The 12128-nt window shown below is 44.3% G+C and overlaps 1 pseudogene across 1 annotated transcript; it reads left to right on the top strand.

Moving 5' to 3' along the window:
• The first annotated feature begins 826 nt into the window (after window positions 1-826).
• On the top strand, window positions 827-1147 carry LOC307112076 (cytochrome c-like; annotated as a pseudogene). The gene has a single exon. The product of its transcript is annotated as a cytochrome c-like (transcript).
• Window positions 1148-12128: the final 10981 nt, after the last annotated feature.

Here is a 12128-nt window from a genome sequence, read left to right as displayed (position 1 = left end):
TGTGTCATAATCAAATCACATTCACTTATAAACTGCCCACTTTATATTGAGAGCTAATCTTCAATTAGTTTAGGGGACAGTCTATTCAAAAGTGACATTTGTTTTGGGCAATTGGCCAATGTGAGGAGGGCCATACTATCTAAGATCAACACTAAGTACAGATAAGGAAAGGTATATTCTACTCTGTTGGGGGGAACAGAAAAGTCTTCCAAAAGGAAATCTTTTGAATAAAGGGGGAAGGATGTTGCAGGCAGAGTGGACAGTGAAGCAAAGGCTCAGAAGTGAGAAATAGCATTGACACCTTTAGAGAATTGAGAGGAGATGAGAATGGCTGAAGTGCAGGGAACAAGCTGGGTGGAGAAGTCTTAAGAAAAGCGACTGGAGGGAGGGGGGTGGGTTCTGGATCACATGGAGTCCTTGGTACCTTGTTGGTGAGTTTCAACTTTAGTTGTTGGTCATTAGAATTCATACCTGGCTGGTCGTCTGAAAAACTGGTAAAAGTTTTAAATGTACATTTTCCCCCAAGCCAAACACAAAATTATTTTATATAATTAAGGAAATGTAAATGTTGACTGAGTATTATGTTAAGAAACTATTGTTACATTTGTAGTTCTGCAAAAAAAAAAAAATATTTTAAAAGTCCATAACTTTCTTTTTTGAGATGTATACTTAAGTATGTAGGGATCAAATGATATAATGTCTGAAATTTGCTTTAAAATACTCCATCAGGAGGTGTGGCCCTGTGTGTCCTTGGACTTAGAGAGCAGGACATCCGGCTTGCTAGTGGGAACCTCTGTGTTGTGCACGACTAACAAGCGATTTAAAAATGGGTGATGTTGAGAAGGGCAAGAAGATTTTTTTTTGTTCAGAAGTGTGCCCAGTGCCATACTGTGGAGAAGGGAGGCAAGCACAAGATTGGGCCAAATCTCCATGGTCTCTTTGGGCAAAAGACAGATCATGCCCCTGGATTTTCTTATACGGATACAACAAGAACAAAGGTATCACCTGGGGAGAGGCTACACTGATGGAGTATTTGGAGAATCCCAAGAAGTATATCCCTGGAACAAAAATGATCTTCACTGGCATTAAGGAGAGTGCAGAAAGGGCAGACTTGATAGCTTATCTCAAAAAAGCTACCAATGAGTAATAGTTGGCCACTGCCTTATTACAAATGTCTCATGACTTTTTTTTATGTGTACCATTTTTAAATTGATCTCATAACCAGAATTCAGATCATGAATGGCTAATAGAGCATTTCTTTCGGGCAGTCCTGATTTAAATAAGACTGGCTTGTGGTTGAATGAATATGGTCAGCTTTTTGAGCTTTGATGGTAATTTTGGTTAAGCAAGCACTATCACTGTCCTCCCTTCTAAAAATACGGTTGGACTTGATTCCTAGTGTTCAGCTTTTCATGAGGAGGTGAGTGCCATCTCAAAACCTGTAGGAGATTGGCTTATATTTAGATATTTATGACTGGTTGTATTAATATGTTTAAATTCTGAGGAAATCCCTTCCCTGTCTCTTAGACCTGCAAGACTTGCTTGTGTTTCAAGTTGTGTTCATTAGCTTATTAAAAGGTAAGGGTTGCAGTTAAGCTGGCAGTGACTATTTTATCCTTTTGGTCCCAACTATGCCAATTTAATAAAAGTCCCTTATCTAAACTGTTGCCTTTTCCTGAATGAAGGGCATTTTAGTGTGGTTTATGTATAATATCAAATAAAGAGTATTTAACACTTCTACATTTTATAGATGATCTTTAAGTTCAGGTGCTTTTATAATTCAGTGTGACAAGATATAGTAGCAAACTGAATCCTTAAGTCAGACTAAGTTATAATTCAGGATTGTCTTGAACAGCTATTCATTTACTATATGTGTGTGTGATTGGTAATGGTGTTTTTGCCAGCTGACTAGGATTAAAGTAGAGAATAGATCATCAACACAAAATTAAAAGTTATGTCACCATAGGGATCAAGGTAATTAAAAACAATGTCACAGATTAATAAAATACTCCATCAACAACAAAAGGGGGAAGGAGAGTAGAAATTCTGAATAAAAAATGGGGGTGGCTATAGGGAAATGTTGATGGTTGTTGAAGTTAGGGAACAGGGATAGGCAAGAATGAATTGATTTCTTGTATTTCCCACCTTTGATTATGTTTAGATATCGCAATAAGAAGTTAAAAAGATAAAATGCATATTCCTTGGGTCTCACCACAGATCTACTGGGTAACAGGATCTGATGAAGATGTTGGGTTGAGGGATGGTGGGAAGTGGGTGGAGGCAAGGGAACCAATTGGAAAGCAAAAGCAATTGTCCAGGAGAGAGACAATGAAGAGTTGAATCTCAGCAGTGGAGGTGGGGAGAAGAGGAGGGCGTGAGATGGCTGTTGGAACCTGCTGGACAAGACTTAGTGTCTGATTAGACTGAGAAGGTGAAGGCAACTTTTGAGAGACTGAATGAATGAGTAAATGAATGGTGCCATAACAGACGTGGGAAATACGGACAGAGCAGAGGTGAATAATGAAAACTAGAGGATTCACAGTTTTGGTTATTCCAAGTACTAACAATATTTGAGTCTCCTCTGCTATCCTCATTTCAATATTTTGGCCATATTTCTTATTTATTAAAGTCACCTCAAGACTTGAATTCTGTGCAAAACATTCAGTGTCTCTGCTCTGTCTTCGAGGAGTAGGTCTTTAATCAGCGTATCCAGCCAGGGCTGCCTTTGAATTCGTTTGACCTGAGTCACTATTTACAGAGGCACATACTCTCAACTTTCCCGAGTCTTGGGTGTTTTACCTCTTTGCCTTTCTCCACTATCCTACCATCTTGTCTTTAGGAAATAAGAAACAAGCCAAGGCCTCTTGGTACCCAGAGCACAGTGTCCTCTCTTCCCTCTAATCCTCCCAAAAGCGGGAGGTGTGTGGAAAACACCCCGAGGCTCTAAGCCCCGGAGATCAGTCGCATCTGTGCTCCCGGCATTTTTGTCTTTTTTTCCCCCCCCAGTCATTTCCTTTTTTTTTTTTTTTCTCCAGCTGGAAGAACCTGAGCCTGAGACATGACATCTTTTAGGAAATCCAGTTAAACCCTAAGCTTTCAAACAACTAGGTTTAGATTTGCCCAAGGGACGCGAGGAAGTGGCCTGTGAGCTCCTTCTGTGATGGGAACCTCTCTGGAGACCCGGCTCTTTCCTGTAATCTCCGTGAGCTTTCTGCAGAAAGCCATATTTCTTCCCAGTCTCTCCTTTCCTCCCTGTCTGAACCTGCCTTCATCTTCCTAATGGCTAATTAAAAAATTACAACCAAGAGCATTAAATAGTAAACCCCTTCCCTGCTGTTCGCCGATTAATTTTGGAGGCCCCAAGCAAAACGTCTTAAAAAGAATTAGAAAAGAGGCACCTTTCTGCTTGCAAACTGCAAGATAAAACAGCATTTTAATGGGGAGAGAGGCCTTTATTTGAATGGGTAATCCTTCAGTGCAGTGCATGCCTGGGCGTTATTTACATCTTACTACAGAAAGTTAAAGTTTGGGGGTCACATTCTCGACAGCATTATGACTTTTCACTTGTGCACGTTCAAGAAGTGTGTGTGTGTGTGTGTGTGTGTGTGTGTTTTTCCTCTTCCCTTGGTGCCTGATGATTTCATTCAACACTGAAGCAACTATGAGTTTTAAAACTCACAGTTATTTCTTTTTCATTAAAGTTAGAAGTCTGAGCTTGATGAAAACTCATCTCAATTCACGACATGCCCACTTACGTGGCTGCCTTTTTCCATTTGCAGAGAGAGATCTCAGAAGGCAGTGTCTAAGTCATAATCAACACAGTGTTCCACTTGCGTTTGCTTACATGCTATCTTAACACTTGATTCCGTATTTTAATAGGACAAGAGTTTAAAGGCCGGAAGCAGACGCCGTCAGCTCTGTCTAGTTTAGATTGTTCATCATCAATTGTTTTTTCTTGTGATTATACAGTTTTACTTTATCATCCCTTTGATAACAATTTCTGCATGAAAATTGACTTTATATTTCATTTTCCCCGTCTGTTATCTTAGCGGCATTCAGACGCAAACACCCTTTGTGCTGTGCTGGCAATATAACTGATCAGGCGAAGCTGTGCCATAAGAAATCAAAACCATAATAATGTCTTTGGGTTTTGCATTTTAAATACTGTGTTCATTGTTGCACTGAGGTTTCGGATCCCTTCCCAGACATTACGGAGATTACCTTTGGTAATGCCTATTTCATTGTACTTTGATATAAAATAATGTGTGTCATAAATCATGTGAGCGACCGCCATTAAACAGAAAAGCACCTACTTAGGATATGTAACAATTTGCTTTTCTAATTTGAAAAAGATTGAGGCATTTTAATTATAGAAGGTCTTTGTAAATGAGACTGGAATTCAATATAAAATTGTATTCTTTATGGAACTGTAGATTAGAAATAATAAAATCCTTATTCATTAATTTTACATTATTTTTTTTTTTCACAAGCGTTAAATAAAAACATTCTTGGGAGGGTTTTCTAAATAAAGCCCTACACTTTGGTCCCCATTCATCTGAGGAAAAGTTAGGTGTACTTAGTTCAGAAAAAGGAACAAGAGCATCAGTTGTTCTTGCAGGTTAATTTTCAATTGTAAGTTTAAGAAATTTTTCAGTTTAAAGTTGGGAACATCATTGTCTAAAAAGTTGAGAAAAGACAACGAGGGGACGTGAAGTGACAGGGGTGGGGGAGAGCTATGTAAAATTGTTTCAAGATTGCTTCCATTTGGAAAAGAACGAAGGGTGGGAGCGTTCTCAGTGAAGCGCAATTTAGAATGACGGGAGCCCTCCTCTTTAAAGGTGATCAGAGTTCTGAACACGGCCATTGTAGCGAGATTTAAAATTATGAGAGCTCTTCACATTATTTAAAACATTGATTTTTTATCAAATGGATTTCCACGTTTTATGTCTTCAGTGACTAGGTAATTACAGCGGCCTGGAAACTGAGGTATTTCATTCTGAACCTGGTATTTTCTCTTTGGCTCCTTCCCCTTTCTCTCCCCGCTTCCCCCCCTTAATAAGTTTTCTAGTTTCCCTGGCTGCTGGGATAGACACATCATTCTTTGTCCTTGCTCATAAATCACTCTGTGACCAAGGAACCAGGAAGTTATTAGGGGTGAGGGGAAGGTCAGGTCGAAAACTCAGATTGATCTAACCTATTCTCGCAAAACAGCACTTTACCTGCCTCCAACCTAAAGCGGAGCGCGAGTGCTGAGCTCCTGCAGGATGACCCAGTGGCGCTTCGCAAGGGAGGAGGCGCCTGCACCTTCACAGAATCAGAGGGACCGCGAAGTTGTCACCAGTACTGAGTTACAATTACATCTGCCCATACACATCCTTTCCAGCACACCTTTTTCCTTCTCTGCTGTGTCCTCCTCTCTTCCCTTCTCCCTTTGTCTCTCATTAATAGGGACAGCTGAGAAGGAAATTCTACAGATTCAGTAAGGAGGCAGATCAAATTGTTAAGGGGGTCCTTCAGTTGGAAATTCTAGATGTTTTTTTCCTTGTGTTAGAAATGGGTCCTATGTCTGTGCATGCGCGCACACACACACACACACTCACACATAGTCTGTATCCAACTATCAAGGGATGTGATGAGAAATAATTAATTCAAGGACCCTCGTTTGAATAACAAATATGTGTTTTTCCCAGTCTTTCTCTCCAGCCAAAGAGAGAATTCCTCTCCCTTGCTCCGTCCTCCCTCCTGGATGGTTAAACTACTTGGGAAAGGGTGGAAGCGGTGTCCCATGTGTTTTGTAAAAAGCTGTATCAAAGTGAATTGAACATAGTATTAAGTTTTTGTCAGCCTGAACTCACACCTGCCACACACAAGGTTTCAGGCCTTTTGTGCAAATCATAACTTGCGTCTAAATCTAAAAGAAGAGTGAAAGCAACAGAGCAGAGCTATCCAGATGTTGCTCAGTCTGTGCGACTGTAAATTTCAAAGTCCCAGCTTTCCATCCAGATTTTAGTGCATTGGGAACTATATGAAAATTCCAAGACACACTGGTTTATTGAAATGTCTGGCTATTTCTATATGAATTTTGGAACAGATGTACTGAGGTAGGCAATAAAACTGTGATAATAAGGAACATTTCCACATCAACTCACTAAACTACTAATCTATAATGAGGACCAAATTCAGCCATGGAGGAGGGTGACTTTTCATTATTATTATTTTTTAATTCAGGGTCAATTATTCAAATTCTTCCTTGACTTTAGTTTTGGTCAAGATTTCAGGGTGTTTGAGGCCACTTTATGTATACAGGGGTGGGCAGAAGTACATTTACATAATACGATAATACAATAATTAATAAATAAACAATAATACAAGAATAAACTGTGTTTCTCGGACTCACAGCTGTAAATATACTTTTGCCCACCGTGTATATCCCACCTTATTCTAAATAGAGTTTCAGTTTTAATTTTTCACATCAACTAAAATAATATAGGAACATGTTCTAGGTCTTGGAGTTTATTTTACAGAAGTTTACCATTGTATCATTATATGTAAGACCAAAGAAGCCCAAATCAGGTGCTTGGAGTCCTTTTGGATTTCAACATTTTGGTCTGATTCTCAGGGCCTATGCTAGGGAGTCCAGGATTGAATTGAAAAGCTGGGGGCTTGGCATGGATGCCTCTCCTGTGACCACTGACTTCACGGCTCACTGTAGATAAAGGAGAAGGTGTGCCATCTTGGTTGACTCCTCTCGCTGCCTTCTCATTCTTAGCCACTTCCCAGCTCACTGATTCCTCCATGTGAGGATGAACAGAACATTAGAGGATGCAGTCCCAGACATGGGGCTCCTGGGCTTGGTAAGAAACCATTTGAATCCCTTTGCAGGGATTTGCAAAGCAGTGCAACTAGAGTTTTGGAAGTAATGGGGTGCCCTTGGATTCCCGAACATTTCTCCCAGCAAGACTGGCCATTGATGAAACAGCTGTTGAAATGGCAGGAAAAAATAAACAATTAAACAAAACCCAAAACCCCAAATTAAACAGGACTTATTTTATACCATGTGAGCTTCTAAATTCTTTCTCAGCCCTGTGGTAATTGGAAATTGGATTGCTAATGATTAATCTTACTCTCTGATGCTACTAGGAAGACTACAAGAGGCTCTGGGAGCGGTGGGATCATTCTATGGGAAAGGAAGGAGGTGGAGGCAGGCCCATTAAACATGACAGGTGTCACCACACGAGCAGCACCTGGAGGACAGGGCTGGGGGGCAGCTGACAAACCACCAGGTCATGGGCATGGGTAGGCACAGTTAGGGAGGCATCGTCCTCCCCAGGCTTTCTGTTTTGTCACATTTGGGAAATATTAAAGCTATTAAGGTCTCATTTGCTCTTCTCCGGAATTTGAAAATTATTTTTCCTGGCATTACTCAGTCAGTTTTCCCAAAATAGGTTTCTTTTTTTCTTTTTTTAAAAAGCCATAACATGGCCCTCACTGGTTACTTCATATATTTTCCTGTTACTTATTCTGAAGAATCTTGGTGGCTCTAGGAAAACATGAGAAATCACAGGAGGAGGCAGTAGAAACAAAAAGAAGAAAACATTAGTGACCTCTATTTACAGAGAAAATCAGCCCCATTTTCCATGAGGGCCTCTCCCAGGCTGAGAGGGGCCCAGGCCACTTCCCTTTTTGTTGTATTTTGTTTATTTGTTTGTTTGTTTGTTTCTCTTTGGGGACCATTGGTATAGTAAAAAGCAAGTATGTGTGTGTGTGGGGGGGAGGAGTGGGTAGAGAGGGAAGAGGGTATGGGGCAGTAAATGGTGATGGAAAAGTAAAATAAAATAAAATGATTAAAATAAAAGCAAGCATGGCCAAAACATGGATTAACAACTGTGGTATACTTCAAATATTTACATTTAACAACGTAATCATTGTGAAACACACAGAAATAAAATGACCATATGTTTAAGTTCATTTGAAGATAAGATCAAAAGTCAAAATGTGAGGCTTTCATGAGCTGTGGGACAAATGGCTCACTCCCAGCCTCCCAGCTCCAAACGGGACATGCGCCTGCCCCTGACCATGTTACCGACATATGTAGGTATCGGCCACGTGCCTCACTTAGGGCCTGGCAGCAGTGGAGCTCAAACTCGAATTAGGTTTCTCCTCCTCCCTTCTGACACTTTAAATTTTTACTTAGACATGAACCTTGAAGATGATCTTTGGGCACTATTTTCTGTCAATCCTCACCCAAGGATATTTTTTCCATTGATTTTTAGGGAGAGTAGAAGAGAGAGGGAAAGACAGAGAGAAACACTGATGTGAGAAAAACACATTAATTGGTTGGCTCCTGCACGAGCCCTGACTAGGACCTGGGCCGGGGAGGAGCCTGCAACTAAATATATGCCCTTGACCAGAATTGAACCCAGGACCCTTTGGTCCGCAGGCTAACGCTCTATCCACTGAATTAGGGCTGGGCACTATTTTCTATGATGAATAAACTTAAGCTAAATTGTTCTTACCTTGAAAACGCTGGTCTGTGTGAAGGGAAGCTGTGGTCTGGCGAGGAAAGGTGGGTCACCTGCACCCGTGATGGTGAGTCGCTTACTCACACACAGAATGAAAAAGCGATGCAGCACTTGTGAGCTGCCAGGGGAACTAAGGCTGTATCTGCCCTCCTGTCCTCTGGTGTCTTGATGAGATATTTCTATCTGGAAATCAAAGCAACATGGATGAATTTTATTTTGTCAGCTTACTTCTCTTTTTTAAATTTAATTTGTATTGTGTAAAATTTCAATCACATAAAAAAATAAAGAGATGCCCCCATCACCACTCTTCTATGGTGACCAGTGATGCACTTAAAAATGCTCATCTGCGGAGGGGGCAGCAGGAGGAGGAGGGCGGTGCAGCTCACCGCAGCCTTTGGTTACACCTGTGCACTCGGGCAGCTAACCCTCACACCCCTGTGGCACAGAGGCTTCGGATTGCTTTTGGATCAGGGAAACTGTACCATTGTCATGGAAAGGAGGAGTCAAAGCGAACAAGGTTAGAATGACTTATTCCTGAACTGATGCCTTCCTCATTGTTAATTTAAGGCCGGCAGGTAGTTCAAACATGTTTATTAACAGTGATGGACAAAGAGGGAAAACCACTGGCCAAACACCAAGTCATGTTTTCTGTTTGCTTTGAGTGGAGCCAGAGTGTGTATGTGTGTGTGTGTGTGTATGTGTGTGTGTGAATGCGAAGAAAAACCAAGTCGGAGAAATAGAAATACTTCAAGAAAAGAGAAATGATAGCCACAGAATCCCTAGACCAGGCTCTTGCCGAACACACCTGGCTTCTGGAAAGGATGCTCTTCTTACTATCAGCGATGTAAGTATCAAAAAACACTGAACGGGGCCGCTGATGTAGCCCATTGTGTAAAGGGAAGTCACATGGCTCCGTAGCCAGGTTTTCCTTTGAGGGTATCAGCATGTGATGATATGGCTTCCAGTTAAGAAATGGTGCCAAAGATGAAGCAGAACTGAATTGGCACTGAGGGCATGGATCTTTGTGCTGTTAGTTAGTGTGAGGGTTTACTAAACAGAAGGACATGGTTGCAGGCAGCCATGGTGGCAGCTGAGAATTGTGACAATCACTTCCGGGCTTCCCCACCTGCAGCTGAAGGAGCGAGCATTGGGAAATTACTTACTCTGTGTGTTTCAGTTTACCGGCCTGTGAGATCTAAAGAAAGTGCTTGCCTTCCAGATGGGTGGGTGCAAGAGTGTCCAAAGGAACTGCTGGTGGGTGGTTGTGAATGTTGGAATCTTTGCAAAATAAAAAGAGAGAGATCCTCCCCAGTCCATATGGTGGCCTATCCCATCCAAGGCTCTAAAGGCTGGGCTGGCTTCAAGGGTATAGAGTCTGAGCAGTCAAAAGGCCCCACACTTGTTTAAGGCACTGTTGTCACCAACTTGAAATTCTTTTTTTTTTTTTTTAAATTTCTTTATTGATTAAGGTGTCACATATTTGTCCTCATCCCCCCATTCCCATCCCACACCCCTCCCCATGGATGCCCCAACCCTCTGTTGAACTTAAGCATTGGTTAGGCTCATATGCATGCACACAAGACCTTTGGTTGATCTCTCCCCCCTCCTCCCACCCTCCCCTATCCTCCCTCTGAGGCCCGATAGTCCGATCGATGCCTCCTTGTTTCTGGTTCTGTTCTTGTTCATCAGTCTATGTTGTTCATCATTTCCCCTAGATGAGCGAAATCATGTGTCACTAGAGATATGCTTATAAGAATTGAATGTGCGACGAGCAATAATAGTTATGCTGACAGGCAAATGAATCAGTCTGTAGTGAGTTTCTTTCTGGACCAACAGTTCTTTTGAGACCCAATATCAATGTCCACCAGTTCCCTATGAGTATATGTCGGCACTGACCCCTCAGCTCTGGATGGTGGACAAATGGTGGTAATGCAGGTCCGACTCCCTCTGGTTTGGTCTCGACCGGACCCAGGGGCACGGCTTCACCCGGATCCAGGGGCCCACGGCCTCACCCGGACCCAGGGCCAGGCTCACCCGGATCCAGGGGCCCACGGCCTCACCCGGACCCGGGGCCAGGCTCACCCGGATCCAGGGGCCCGCGGCCTCACCCGGACCCGGGACCCAGGCTCACCCGGATCCAGGGGCCCGCGGCCTCACCCGGACCCGGGACCCAGGCTCACCCGGATCCAGGGGCCCGCGGCCTCACCCGGACCCGGGACCCAGGCTCACCCGGATCCAGGGGCCCGCGGCCTCACCCGGACCCGGGACCCAGGCTCACCCGGATCCAGGGGCCCGCGGCCTCAACCGGACCCGGGGCCAGGCTCACCCGGATCCAGGGGCCCGCGGCCTCACCCGGACCCGGGGCCAGGCTCACCCGGATCCAGGGGCCCGCGGCCTCACCCGGATCCGGGGCCAGGCTCACCCGGATCCAGGGGCCCGCGGCCTCACCCGGACCCGGGACCCAGGCTCACCCGGATCCAGGGGCCCACGGCCTCACCCGGACCCGGGACCCAGGCTCACCCGGATCCAGGGGCCCACGGCCTCACCCGGACCCGGGACCCAGGCTCACCCGGATCCAGGGGCCCACGGCCTCACCCGGACCCGGGGCCAGGCTCACCCGGATCCAGGGGCCCACGGCCTCACCCGGACCCGGGGCCAGGCTCACCCGGATCCAGGGGCCCACGGCGTCACCCGGACCCGGGGCCAGGCTCACCCGGATCCAGGGGCCCACGGCCTCACCCGGACCCGGGGCCAGGCTCACCCGGATCCAGGGGCCCACGGCCTCACCCGGACCCGGGGCCAGGCTCACCCGGATCCAGGGGCCCACGGCCTCACCCGGACCCGGGACCAACTTGAAATTCTTAATTTTTTAACAAGGGGCCTCGCATATTCATTTCGCACTGGGCCCCACACACCCTGTAGTCAGTCCTGGCCAGAGGCTCTTCTGAGACAAGCCACTATTCATGGGATGGCATGGCCATCTCCCTAAGAGAGTTCCTGCACTGTCACCACCTCCTTCAAGTCTGGGACTCGCCTTACAGACTGGAGAAATGAAGTGAGTGGTGGTTCTTAGAAGACTTCTGAGTCCCAAATTGCACAGCGGGAAAGCTAAAATACTCTGAGAGAAAAACCTGAGGTCAAGAGGATCTTGGCAAAGCTCTTTAAGAAATATCTACCCTGGAAAAACTAAAGCAGATCTCCTATAGATTGTCACATCTTAGTACCACACTGACATTTCCAGGGCTTGGTTGTCTTCTGTTGCATAGTTTCTCTGTGCAAAGCATTATTCAAGTTAAACAATTTTTAGAGTCTTTGGAAACACTCCATTCTACAACATCGGTTATGTTTTGTTGGTTAAAGTTTGAACACACCTTGCTCTCAACGACAGCAAATTTTTCTTATTTTGTGGTTTCTTCTAAAATGTGGGTCTCAACTCACTTGATTTTCAAATGACCAGCATGGTTTGTCTCTTTGTGCTTGCCTGCTCAGAGCTTATAGGCTGTGGATTGGCAATGAAACATTTTGGATTACATGGAGGTTCAAGAATCCCTGTGTGTTTATTTACTTCTGCAAATGGCCAAGGATGGAATAGTGCATATCTATAAG

This window comes from Cnephaeus nilssonii (assembly GCF_951640355.1).
Source record: "Cnephaeus nilssonii genome assembly, chromosome: 15".
Classification (NCBI taxonomy): domain Eukaryota; kingdom Metazoa; phylum Chordata; class Mammalia; order Chiroptera; family Vespertilionidae; genus Cnephaeus; species Cnephaeus nilssonii.
This window is presented reverse-complemented; position numbering and strand designations above follow the sequence as displayed.